We start from the raw sequence: 14044 nt of genomic DNA on the forward strand, positions 1-14044 counted from the left end.
AAGAGATCCCCTGTGAGTGGCACCTCAGGCTAGATTTTCCACACCCATCTGCCACTCCAGGTGTCCCTCCAGGCCATTGTCCTTACTGGGGGACACGAGCAGGCGGTGTCTTTGGTTTCTCCGAAGCCTGGGAACTCACTACAATTGCTCCTGGCAGTCCTGTTGGCCTGCTGCATGCACAGACAATATCTCAACTGGACAAAATCTCTTATGAAATGATCTATGTTGCTCCGCGTGTGTCATTTTTGTTGTTGTTTTAAACAAAGCTGGTACCAGAACTGGTATCCACCTGATAAAATAAAACTGAACATGCTAGCCCAGAAATCAAAAGCACCTGCCCCCCTTCCCTTTTTCACAGTAGAGTGTTTTTTGGAGTCCTGATCTTTTAAAGGCAGCCAGACCGAGGCAGGTGGGAGTCCTGAAGTAATCATTCCACAGTTGGGTGCAGTTTCATTTTGCTGCTGCTCTCCAGCTGACGACTATTGCAAACACCTGTTGGGCTTTCTGTTCATGCAATTTCTGCAAGCTGAACCCTTAGTATGCAGTTTAGTGTGCTTGCATGAGCACACAGATTTTCCAGCATACACACAGTTGTGAACTTCATTCTTCTCCTTGGTGTTCCTGTGTCAGTCACGTTGCCTTGTTTTGAGAAGCAGGTTGCTGAACTGTAATCCTCATTGTCATAAAGGTAAGTGTTTACTTTAAAATTGGAAAATCTTAAGTGTGTAAAAGGCTAAGAAAAAGCACAGTAGGTTGTGAATGCTTTAAAATAGCTGTGTTGTCTGAGAAGGTTAAGAGATGGTTTCCTGTGTCTGTAGCTTTTACATCTAGTGATGTTTGGGAGGAGTAAGATTAGTACTAGACCTGCGGAAAGTCCTTTTGTGATGTGTTGCTGGCAACTGCTTGTGTGCAGCTATGGTTTCATTTTTTTTGGTGTCTTGTTTATATCTCTCTGTGTCCCATATCTGAGCGATCTGTGTCTATGGCAATTTGAAAAGAATGTTCTGTGGCCAACTTCCAGAAAGTTTTGGAAGTGTAGCAGCCTCCAGTTGCCCTTAAGGAAGAAGCACTGTAAGACATAGAAAGATACTGTTTGCTGGCACTCCTTTTCCGACCCCTTTTGTTTGGTTTCAACAGATTTAATAAATCCAGTGTCAGTGAATGTAATAACGTGGAGAGTACTGTTAATCAGACACTTAATGGCATACTGAGCTGTGTTTTAATTCAGTTCTGCTCCCAAGATGCAAACCACAGAAGCTTGGTTTAGAGGTATGAACTGGTTGTTCCCACAGGACATGGCTGCACTGCAGCCATCCCGTCATGTTGTACTCCTCATAAATTCATCAAAAATAAAACCTTGTTGGAACAGTAACCTCTTAAGAGGAAAATAAAAATGTAATTAGAGGTGAGAATAGTGGCACAGGTTTTGGAAGCCAGAGCTGAAATCCCTTCTCTAACTGAAGGTTTGAACCACGTTTAACTATTTCTAATGGGAATGCTTTAAGCCAGGGAGTTGAGAAGCAGTCTGAGAGGGAGCACTCTTGGTTTTGCTTGTGGAATTGCTCAATTTTTCATTAAATAATGGCATGCTCAATGTCAAATACAAAGCCCAGTTGGCATATCCCGAATGAGTGCTCCAACTCTTAAGTTACGCAGTTATGCTTGCGTTTTTCTGTACCCAATTTTCTAACATTTACTATGAGATGGAGTATGCGCTCATCTATGATCTTTATTTCTCTCACTCTCAGAGGCCTGTGGAGTAATTTTTCCACATAAGTAAAGTCACTTCTGTTTAGAAAGATGCTAGATAGCCCTGTAACCAAGCCTGGATGTTTACTTTCCATATCCTATCTCCTTCAGCACAGATGTGACTTTAAAGCCCCATGTTGTCCCCTGGGCCAGGTGCTCCAGTAAGGGTACTGCTGGGCTAGAGTGACCCCCGATCCGTCTCCCAAATAGATGGGGCAGGGGGATGAACAACATGGTGGTGGTGGGGAGAGTTCTTCCTTTGGTGGTGTTGCTTGAAAAAACGCATTAAGAATGATAAGGACAAAAGAATGCTTCCTAGGCCGAGAAAGCCTGGCAAGGAAGGGGATCTGCTTTGTAGATCTTGGCAGGGCTCACACCTGCACTCTTGCCTAGCTCTGCCAAGGTTATGGGCAAGTCCAGAAGTGAATCCCTGCCTTTGTGCAGGATGAGGCCCAGCCACCTGCTTAACCCCTTCAAAAATATGGGCACCTCTGAGGGGAGGTGGGAGACAAATGAGTTTCGGGGAATGAAACTTTTAGACTGGCAGGTTCAAAATGCCTAAGCTCCTTTGTGTTAATCGTCATCGCAAACTGGTTTTCTAAAATGAGGCAAATAATAAGAGTAGATGTGTGAAACACTGTTTCTGCAAACGCTTATTCCTTTACTATTGCCAGGAGCTTCTCTTGCCAGCAATGAATCCCTACAGCTCAGTAGGGATTTTCTTGTTGGTTGCTGGTTATTCATAGGAACAAATGTTTAGTGAATTGGAGCCCATAAATACAGGGCTATTTCTAAGCTGCTCCTGTTGTAGGAATAAAGCACTTCTATCTCCACGGTCATTGTGTGCCATGTACAGCACTTGGTGTGCTCAGGGTGATCTGCCTGACAGTGCTTCAGGTGAAAGTAATCCATCACCAGCTACAGCTGCAAATGGGTGCTTGTTCGAGGTTACTCACCTTGATCCCTTGTCTTCAGATTTATCCAGAGCCTTATGCTACATTAGGCATAGTATACCCCCATCTTTTTAAACGTGCAACATGGTAATGTTAGGAGGATTCCAGGGAAAGCTATTTATAAGCCTTACTTTAATGCTATTTAAATGAGACAAAGTAACTTGGTATAATCGTGTTTCAAAAGAAGAAAAGTTTCCGTTCTCTAATATCAAAATCTGGAAAAATACTTCATTTTAGATTTCAAGTGCTGTCTTTAGATATTTAATAACCACATTAATAAAAGAAATCATAAAGCATTTTTAATGGAGCATAATTAAGATAATACCTGTTTCTGAGTAAATGGAAAGAAAAATGAGTTTTGCTGAATTACTGCTAGCAATCATTTCAACCCACCTGTACATTAGTATGATTGTAATTGCCTGAGATGTTATTACCTTTTAATATGTTCAAATTAGGTGCAAAGCTATTTTTTTTACCTCAGATGCAAAATAGGTGCACATCTGTATTTCACTAAGACCATAAGAACAGTTTTTGTTCAGTCTCAATCCTAAGCAAGCATCTTTCCTCGTCCTCCGATATGTAAATGCTTTTGCATTTGTCTTCCATCCCTTTTGAAAAAAGAAGAATTCTTCTGATTCCTCAAACAGTCATCAAGAAGATGACATGGGGAGTGATTTGCCCTCCACCTCCATGCCCATGTTGCTCAAGTATACAGTAGTGATAGGGTTATGTATTATTTGGAGCTGACATCAACACTATAATAATATGTATGAAAAGTTGTCTGTGATCTTAGTGACACTGTCACTATTTCTATTAAGATGAAAAAGTGGAAAAAAAAAAAAAACTATTCCCGACTTACTTCACTTTCTTGTTGGAGGCAGGTGAAAAATAGTAAATTGTATTTCCTTTACTAATTGGATACTTGCTTTTGAAAAATAAATCGGATTATTCTGTCCTCAGTACTTGACTACTTAACATTGCCATGTTTTCCCTGGAGTTTTAAATATACAATCCCTGTTCTTTAGTTGGGTGAATGGGGGGAGGAAAAAGCTGCCAGTGTGGGAGCAGGCGAGGAGCACGGTGCTGCACGTGGGACTGCTGCTTCTGTGGTCCCCTGTTCCAGGACGGTGTGCCATGTATAGCATCATATCCAGTACGTTGCTTCAAGCAGCCAAAATGCCATGCCAATACACTGATCAAAACCAGGTGTGAGTGGAAATGGAGGACCACTCTGGCTTTTACACCAAGTATAAATTTGTGGTCTGTTGTGAACTTCTACTACGGCTATATTTGATAACTGCGGTGCTTATAATGAAGGGCTAGGGTGGTGGTTTCCGTGCTGAGGACCATGAGGCTGTGGCACGTGGCTTTCACAGCTACACCAAACGAGCAGCAGCTATGGATTCACAAGGACTGAGCTGAGTGTGACCAAGTGGTTCCCTTGTCTTGCTCATCTATAGGAGATGCCGAGCCACTGGGCTAAACAAGGAAAATGTGGTTAGTCTGGTGGTGGCATCACAGACGGGACACAAAAGAGTGATGATCAAGATGCATTTCCGTCCTGTTGAAGTGAATGTAGAGCTCACTGTATCGTGTTGTTTCTATACAACTTGATGTCATTTATTGTCTTTTCTGGCCTTCTCTTTCTTCCTGCAAAAATGCACAAGCCCTATATAACTGGTCAGGCTGAGGAATTTGTGTGATGATTTCCACAACAACACAATGAGATGTCTTCACTTTGGCACAAAATATGGTTCTCTCTCTTCCCTCCCTGCCTGCCCAGGCTGCTGCAAAGCTAAACATATATGAAGACTTATCTTCACTTGTGTAAATATTCACTGTGGGAATTTCATTAAGTTAAGCATATGTTTTAACTTCTCTCATTCCAGAGAAGATTTTATATGTTGAAACAAATGGAATTGCTGTTTTGCAACACACACAATCCTCTAGACTGTCAGATAACCTCCGATTATTCTGCCATAAAGGTTATTACTGATGTGTTAACAGGGGAGGAAAGAAGAGGAGAGAGTCCTGTTTTCTGGGAAGTTGCAGTGTGCGGTGAACAAAAACAGAATACACTTCTCCTACTCTGCTTGTCAAGCTATTTTTTTGTTTTGTTTTCTCTTTCCTCCCCACTTCTGCAGTGAAAAATGGAATATAAAATGTTTGTGGTGGCACTGAAATGACTTGTATGCATGTTTAGAAAAAATAATAATAATCCTGAAATGATAATGTTGTAATTCTTGCACCTAAATGCTGAAATTGCATCAACCCAGAGGCTTTGCCTGGAACTGGGCATGGGAGTTTCCCGGTGTAGATGCCTGCCCCTTAACTGCTCTTCGAGTTCATTAAAAAAATCTTAGGAGAGAATGAGACAACTTTAGGATGTGATCTTTCCATCTGTTTCAGGACCCTTCTTCATGGTGTAATGAGTGGTAGAAATATTTCTTCTTATATCAGGAGATTAGTATTTTACATTTAATAAGTATAATTAAAAAAAAGTTTGATTAACCTATAGTTGCCGACTGACTGTGCTAATGGATTACTGTGTAGTCGAAGCAAAAGTGTTAATAGGGTCTCTTAGCTGCAAATGGGGATCTTAGATGCAGAAATACTAAGACAAAATCTTTTGCTGATTTTTAGGTGTTTGTGTCTGTAACTCTATTTGATGGCATCATCATTAATTCAGATATTAATGATTTCTGAAGGAAATAGAGTTTCTGTTTTCAAGTCAATTCTAAACATGCTACTCATGGGTATTATCGGTAATATGAATCTAGTAAGTGTGTTTCTTACAGAACCAATGAAGATTTAAAAACAAAAAAGGGGGGGGGGGGTGTCTTAAAATGTTTGCTGCTGCTGGAAGCAGGGTGCTTGCATAAATAACTTCATTAGAAGTTTAAGTCTTCCAGCCAACTGGAGGTGGGTGGTGGTGGTGTTTCCTCACTCCCTTTTCATAAAAATGTTAGAAATGGTTAGAATGATCTGGGTAATTAAGTAGTTTGTTGAATAGTTCTGGATGTGTAGTTTTTGTTTTTGGCTGGTTGTTTTCTCATTCTTTATTTCATACAGGGGCAATTTAAGACTGGACTTATTTCATTTTAATGAGAATAACAGGAGGTTTAAGCCAACACTTTGCTCACCTACAAAGCTGTGAGGAAATCATTGCTCAATAAAACACTTCAACACATTCTTGAAACCCTTACAGATTAATAGGATTTCCCTTAAGTGCGTGTTAGTGTTTTCTGTTTGGAAGTTTATTCAAGAGGTCCCAACCATTCAGCAGAGGATGTCTTTGTTGTAACATCTTCATGAGCACTTTGGCTTGAATTTCATCTGTGCTTTAGCTACTTTTCCTGAAATGTCCTGTATCTTAGCTGAGGCGTGAACCTCCAGCCAGCTTCATAAGCCTGGTGCCCTTATTTTTCATTAATTCTTACCCTGCCTTCTGTCAAACAGCACTGTGGCATCACAGCCCCTCTGACAGTCAGTGTTTGTCTACCTAGAAGAGCTCCTTTCACAGCTAATTCACAAACCTGGTGGGTGATAGAGATAAAAGCCTAACTGTAGTTTATAGTTTGCTGATCACCTCAGGGAAGTTTCACTAGGAGCTGTTCCAGAGGCTTTCGGGTTTTGTGCCATATATCTGGATTCCTCTGGAAGGAGGTAGCGCAGATTTCAGGCTTTGCAGCAACACGCGATTAATTCCGATACCGCGAGTTGGATGTGGGCAAACACTGTCACAGCTTGTGTAGATCTGCAGTGTTTGGCAGTCAAAATACCTTTTGTAAAAATACATCCCCATTGCAAGCATGTTCACTTAAACAGTATCAGAAGACCAACATTTCTGGACAATCTCTTTTTGGTGCATAATGCAAGTGTGTGAGGAAACAAACTTTGTTTGTCTATAAGGACTCAGTTAACTGGAGCCATAAGTTGCTTCACCGTATGGCTCACGTCTGCTTTCCAGCTGATGGAGTTTTTAAGGTCAGGCATTACCTGCAAGCCTGGCATCAGCCTGGCCAATTCCATCGGTTGCTGTATGCTGGAGTTCAGGAGACTTTCCAGGCATCACCACAGATTGCCCGCTATAGGGATGAGAATGGTGTGGCCCTAATTACCTGTGAGGCTTTTAATTCATACCTGTGATGTTAAGGTAACAGCAAGAAAGCTGAAGGAAATAGAGGCAAAGCCAGAGCATTCCTTACGTGCTGCTTTTATTCAATTTGTCTGCATCCTGCAGTTGAATAAACTGTTTTATTCCAAGCTTGCACAAGAGGAAGCAGTCTGAATGTTGCAAAAATACTTTATTTTCTGCTGCTCTGATTAACCTGTTATGCTTGCAATGTTATGCTGCTGTTGAATTTGCACGGGCTGTGCAACATGGCCTAACACAATATCTTCTGTTGCTTATCATTATGTTTCTTCTTTGCTAGTGAGGGGTAGATCACATCACTGTATCTGAGGCAAGGGACAAGGCTCTGTCCATTCAAATCAATTCAGAAGGAGACTTATCCAGATCTGTACATTACTGAGGATCTTCCCCCAACAGACACCTATGAGCATGTATCCTCTGCTGACCTGCTCCATGCTTGATGTGAAGCTGGAGTGGCAAAAGCCAAAAATGCCAAAACACGAGCGTCAGCCCGAGATGGGAGTGTTGCCCATTCCTGCTGGTGTGTTATGATCTCTGAACGTTTCTTGCAGTTTGCTTTCTGTGGTCCTGGGCATGATCCCAGCACGAGGCCCCAGCTGGGAGGTACCTGCCTGCAACGGATGGGTTTCCTCCAAGGTTTCCCCTGTGTTTGCTCTCTCCTTGGTCATGATGGCTGTCATCAGCGAAGTTAGGGAAGGGAGCTCACCAGTGAGGGAAGCTGAGGAAAACCGGTATGTGCTTTCCTTACAGCTGGTAATATTATAAAATAGATTTAGCACAGAGGATGTGCCATAAATATTTACTGTGCTGTTCCACTATAACTTAATGATGGAAACTTGTATGTGAGCTTTTACATTTAAGAGCAATTTCCTGCTCCTCACTGTTACGCTGGGATAGCTGCCGTTTCCCCTGGTGCCTCTGAGGGCAGCGGTGCTGATGCTGTGCCGTAGCGCACCCTAAGTGTCTGCACCGAGGACCAGTGTAAACCTCTGACGGTGCTCAGTGCATTTCCCAAGGCCTGAGCTGACCTAGAGGAGCAAGGTGCTTTCACAGCTTGCCTCCTCGTGCCGGTGTCGTTTTCATTTTTGAATAAAATAAGTGCAGAGAGCTTAAAAGGAAAAGTGAATGTGTACTAGGTAGTTGCAATACGCTTTGCACTTGAAGCTTCAGGGGTTCTCCCCTCCCCTTTAAAAAGAGAAGCAGAACCTTTCTTATAAAGAACTGAAAATAATTACAAATAAATTCTGTTAATATTAAGTGACGTCTATTACAAAAAACTACATTATTTCATATAAGTTGGTAGGAAACATAACTTACCACATTAATACTTCATTATTTAGTTATATCAGCTCATTGGTTTATGTTTTCTGACTTGTTTATCTAATGGCTAAACTATGTGACTTCATTTAAAGTATCAAAATGTGAAAAAATGTTGAACCGTGTCCTCCACCCTGAAGAGTAATGGAAGAAGGCTGCTGTATTTCTGAGTTCTTTACTTCTGGATTAAGTCGATTATTTCAGCACTATAAAGAAAAAGCTTGTGTCTCGGACAATAATTACCAAGTAGACGCTCTTTAACACCCGGAACATCTGGATCATGTTGACTTTTTTTTTTTTTTTTTTACCATGGCAAAAAGGGTGAATGAAATATAATTCCTGCTTTCTGATGTCATGAGGATTTCTTCAGTCTCACGGCAGCTGGAGCTCCCAATCCCTAAGCATTTATATATTTATATATATATATAATATGTGTGTTGCAGATGTTTTGTGTTTTTTAAAAGAATTGACACAGCTTCCACCAAAGTGACTTCTGTGTCAAATGGAGTGGATGAATGAATCTGTCTTTACGTTCAGCCTTCTTTGTTAGTCATTACTTTAAGCAAAATACAGGACATCAATATTCTCATAGGATATATTAGTGGTATCAGAATGAAGTAATAATTGCCAGTTGCTTACAAATAGCTTAAGCTGTTCCATTTTCATCTTCTGTTCTGTGGTGGGTTTTCTTTTTTGTTCATAAATTTTTCTTGGCTCTGTATGTATGTTTGGCTTTCCTAAGTAGCTTTAATGTTCTATTATTTCTAGAATAATATTCTTAATACAATATAATCTTCAGTGATAAACTGTAGTAGGCTGGCTCTGGGTCAGAAGAAAGCTATGCTAAATTTTAGTTTGAATTTTAGGCCCCTTGTTAGGTTTTAAAAAGAAAGAACCTGCATTAAAAATGGTTTGACTCTTTTATGTGGTGGATTAGCCTGGGTTTAGCTGCTTTGAAATCTGGTAATCAGATAAAGTCCTGCACAAAGCAACTGCAGCTCTTTGCACTAGTGCTTACGGTGTGGACCAGCTTGAGGTCAGCGATCAAGATGAAGGTACATTTCAAAGGATTTCCCTTGGGAATGAGTGCTGAGCATTGCTGATGGATCAAAAGCGCTGGTCTGTGGCAATGAAAAGGAGCAGAGAAGCACTTACTGTCAGGGAAGTACAAACTGTGTTTGCAATAACACTTGGCATCCTTCGCAAAGTGCATGGCTATCAGGGCAACTGAAAGCATGACAGCCACTCTTACGTTTCCTTTCAAAAGCCTGTGCTACATACTTAATCTTCTGAGCAGAATTATTTAACCAGCTGTGGCACTTCTCTTTCATGTCTGGACGAGGAGGCCTAAGCACCGGTGTAGGTTTTCCGAGAGAGAAGCCGGTCGCTTTTCCCTGCCGGTGGAACTGATTCAGCTTTGCTGAGGCAAACATCTCCATCAGCAGGGCTGTCGCTGCCCGGCTGTCGGGTGCAGTTGGGGTTGTGACAGGTCTGGGCAGAGGGAGGGGGCCCAGCCCTCTAAAATGGGGCTTCTGCTGCCGCTTTGGGGTGAAAAAAAGGAGTTTTTCCTCCCTACTTCCTACGTTTGCCCCAAACTGCAGCCAGTCCTGTTGGCTGCACCCTGTAACCTGCAGAGGTGAACGCAAATAACACTGTCTTTGTAATACGGTCGTGCACGTTACAGCTCTGGATCCACTGAAACTTGCGGACAGGCACACACAAGCAAAAGGCAATAAAGCTGTTCCTTCTTTACATCAATTTAAGGGTTCAGTATTTCTCATGGTTCAAAACAACAGAATGAGCTCGCTGGTGTATGTATGTCTACCGAATGCAGCAGGTCGTGTTCAGTGGGATTGATGCAGACCCATAAAATGAGAGGCTCAGGTAGCTTTTGTTATTCCAGCTGCTATTACCAGAAACTTCTGTGGAGAAGTGGCTGCTGTTTTTTGGCATTTTATTGCACAGGAGAGTTAGACGTTGTGCAAGATATAAGTTTTTGTATTCAGTCTTCCCACTTGCCCTAGGAGCAGATCCTGAGTGCTGAATAATAGGTTTGTATTTTTCTGCTCCAAAAGCTGAAGTGGTCTCGTGTTGGTAATGAACTTCTGCTGTTCGCAGAAATTGTTTCTTCACAGGCACCTGGAATTTCTTAGCACTGAACACACCAGCTAGTGTTGTACCTTGAATTTGTTCAACAACTGCCATGGCAACTGTGTGGTGGCAGCAGCCCTGAGTGACCTAGAAATAGCCTGGTGATCTGTCTGTGGGAGTAATATCTTTTTAAAGATTATTTTCAGTACAGGACGAGCAGTAGCCATGCTTAAATGATAAATGTAATGTGATGGAGAATACATCAAATCTAGTAAGTCACTGAAAGGATCTTAGAAGATATTTTCAGTGTGTTTTGCATAAACCACAGATGAAGAATGATGATCAGCAATTAAGAACTGCCTGGAAAACCTTGTATTAGTATGCAGGAAGGTGATTTATACGGTGGGACTGTTAAAACTTGGTGTTATCTTGGAGTTTCTGTGACTGGATTACAAGGGAGAATTCCTGCTGTATGAGTTATTTTTGCTCCGTTGCCCCTGTATTTGTTCTGATGATTGCACTTTCCTTATGGCCAACTCTGTGCTCTGGGATTTACCTCAGTGTGCCCAGGGACCGACTTCTCAGCAACCACTTGTAAAGTTACACCGAGATTGGAGTGAATTCATCTGTAAAATTGCAAAGATCCATTTCTGCATCTGTGGCACTGAAGATAGCACTACAAATTAGCAATGAGAACATTAGTGGCGTTATGATGTCTCAGTTAGATCAGTTACAGCTGAACTGTTTTCAGCTAACGTAGCCAGCTGCTGCTGCTGTTCTCATGTTGCTCACCAGAACCAAACAGAGAAAAAGGGGAGAGAAACCGAGCGAAGGGCAAGAAGGTAATGAGGTGGTGGTGGTGTTCTGACAAAAACAAAACAACAAAAAGCTCATTACCTTCATATTACCTTCATATTTCCCCTCTCCTTAGGTGGGAAAAGTGATTGCAAAACAAGGAAAAAGGGGGAAAAAATAAAAAGGAGGCAGGAGAGATGGGATCTCATAAAAGACAAATGTGGTCTGATGGCTGCTGCTGCTCCCCAGGCAGATGTGCTGCTCTGCTGGAGTTGTTTGCAGGCATGTCTTACAGCTTCTCTCTGGTCTTTTCATTAGAGACTGGAAAGTCATTAACCTGGAAAGTAGCCAATGGCTTTGCTTTAGCTCACACTCAGGTATGAAAGTGCCAGAGGTACTTGGCAAAGGGGCACAGAGCAGGGTGATTACATTTTAAGTGCTGAAATGTTAATAGGGCCCAGGGAAAGTCCTCCCTCATGAACAGGCTGCTGTGCAAGCATCCAGTCTGTGCCTTCCTCAGCAATGTCCTGTCGGTCACCAGGAGATAAAAGGCAGTGGCTGGGGGCCTGATCCCTGATGATAACGTGCACTGAGCGGTGCCTGGACTGATGCTGCCAGGTACTTTCAGACCATGGTTACGCAGTTACTGGGGCTGAAATGCTATTCAGTAGTTGTTGAAACCGCAGCAAAGAAAATATCTCCCAATTTCCTTTCAAGCATTAGCCTTAATGCAAAACCTAAAAGAATAGATCAACTAAAAAGATCATCTGCTTTTGCTTGTCGTTGTCCCCTGTGGATTGGAGCAAGTGACTGCGTGCCAGTGGCTCCTCCCAGCCTTTTGCTGCCAGATGTAACACAGTGCTCCTGAAAGGGCAATGCTTTTTCTGCCGGCCTTTGTTTGCTGAGACATTTTAATGTATACCACTGAATATGCCTGCTCCTGGTTATGCTTTGTGAACATAAATGAACATAAAATTGAACATAAAATGTAAGAAATAGGTAGCAACAGCAGTGGCTGTGGTTCCTCTGGTGTCTGAGCTGGCTCACTGTTATTTAAGCAGCATAACTCTACAGCCTCCAACTCCTTTCTGATGATCCCATCTTAAAGTGGCTGTGGTGCTGATGGGGCCTGTTGGACTGCCCTTGAGTTGGCCTTTTAGCTCATCAGGGATGTGATTTTGAAGGAAATCTCTGGATTGTTTGGGGAAAACTGGAATTTACTTCCCTTGTGTGAACCTCATAGAGATTCAGGAACTGCAGCGGAGAGAGTCCCAGCAAAGGACTGTGCCTACTCAGGTGCAGTGGTGAACACAGTGTCATTTGCAGGACAACATTATTGGTTTTGAGACAGCTACTTACAAGGTATTACAGTCCAAATCAATTCTTTTTAAGTCAAAGAGGATATATCTTCTGTGGTATAGGTGCTTCAGCAGTCGCTGACGGGCAGTGATAAAGCTTCAGTGAATCTCCAGTGAATTAAGGTTTCCTGGAATGTAATTTGCCAAAAAGTATGTTACCCTAAATTTTACAACAGTTTTAGAAGCCTGCACTGTGCATTGGTTAGTAGAGATGTGTAAGCTGATAGGAAAGAAGAAAAATTGCCAGGATCCTGGTGTCTCACTGGAAAAGGCAAGGTATTGCCTTATTTGTTGCCAGGTATCCTACTGCCAGTAGCAAGAGCCCTCTTTCGGTGCTTGAGGAGAACAAATGAGAAAAAAGGAAAAGCTGGTAAGAAAGGGGTGTTCAGATGATCCAAATCATTACTGTTCCTTAAAAGCTTCACTTCAGCCAGTCACTTTTGGCTTGTTGATTTTCGGGTTTGGAGATGTCCTCTCCACTCCACACACACAGGCCCGTTTGCTGCATTTCCCCCAGTAACACTGCGGTGCCTGAGGCCAGGGTGCAGCACACTGCTGGTGGCACCAATTCCAAAACCCCTGTTGCATTTGATTCATCTCCCACTAGTGCTACTGCTCCCTGCTTTGCTGCTGGGATTCCCTTGAGCTCCTGTTTCAAAATAAATACGCAGGCGTATTTGATACTGACCTGATGGCCTCACAGGATTGCTTCCTATAACCTTAAGATGTTGGCTTGTTTTTCTCCTCATACTGCATCTTACAAAATTATTCTATGGATTAACTTCCCTGCCACTGTAATAAGAAGCACTGCTGTCGTTGCTTAAGGTAACTGGCAGTGAACTTGAGGTCGCTTGAGGTAACTGGCAGTTTGGGGACAGTCCCCACCCAAGAGATGGTAACCCTGTGGCATCCCTGCAGGTGGCTGTACAACCCATGGCTTTGAGAGAGGCCGATCTGATCAGTCCATGACATGTGTTTGAACCAGGTGGGAGTCTGCTCGACTGGCTGGATCTGCCAGGAGCGCTTTGTACTTTTCAAAAAGAGCAGTAGTAAATGCTACAAAGTGAGAGACAAGCTAAGGTCAGCATTAAGGTTATAATGATGGGTTTTCTCAAGATAATTAATGGATTGCATGGAGGAAACATCCTAAGGTACTTCACAGGTTTTTCATTAGAAACACCTTTTATGTGTGAAAAGGAAGCAAAAAGGCCAAGATGGGAAGAACTGGTTTCAGAGGAAGGTTACCCTGAGAGTTTAGCCAGTGGTTTTCCTCCTTTAGAGCTGGGGAACTTTTTGAATAGCCAAATCTGCTGCTACTTTAATATTCAGGAGCTCCTGGATTTTAAAGGCATGTGGTCACCGCAGGAAGTTATGATGCAGTCATAAAGTATACAAGTGTATGTACATGTACGTTTACTCCTCACCTTTTCTCTTAATAGTCCTTTGTCAACCATTCGTTATAGGGAATAAACCAAAGCTGTCCAGGATAGGAAGAATCTTAGGATACTATGATGATCCCCCTCCTATCCCTCTGCCCCCTTTATTTTTCAATCATTTGTATTTTAGAGGCAGAAATAACTTTAGCAGAGTGGTTCTGCATGCCCGGTTGTGTTACATGCTGTCTG

General features: G+C 42.4%; 1 long non-coding RNA gene across 4 annotated transcripts in view; it reads left to right on the top strand.

Moving 5' to 3' along the window:
• The first annotated feature begins 421 nt into the window (after positions 1-421).
• Positions 422-14044, top strand: part of LOC106016056 (uncharacterized) — a 48916-nt gene continuing 35293 nt past the window's right edge. The window contains exon 1 of one of the 4 annotated variants that reach the window (XR_011809049.1): positions 422-688. This is a non-coding gene — a long non-coding RNA (uncharacterized lncRNA). The remainder of the gene's footprint in view (positions 689-14044) is intronic. The other 3 variants (XR_005265841.2, XR_002400640.4, XR_001188485.5) reach the window with 3 other exon arrangements.

Source organism: Anas platyrhynchos, chromosome 4 (assembly GCF_047663525.1).
Source record: "Anas platyrhynchos isolate ZD024472 breed Pekin duck chromosome 4, IASCAAS_PekinDuck_T2T, whole genome shotgun sequence".
Lineage (NCBI taxonomy): Eukaryota > Metazoa > Chordata > Aves > Anseriformes > Anatidae > Anas > Anas platyrhynchos.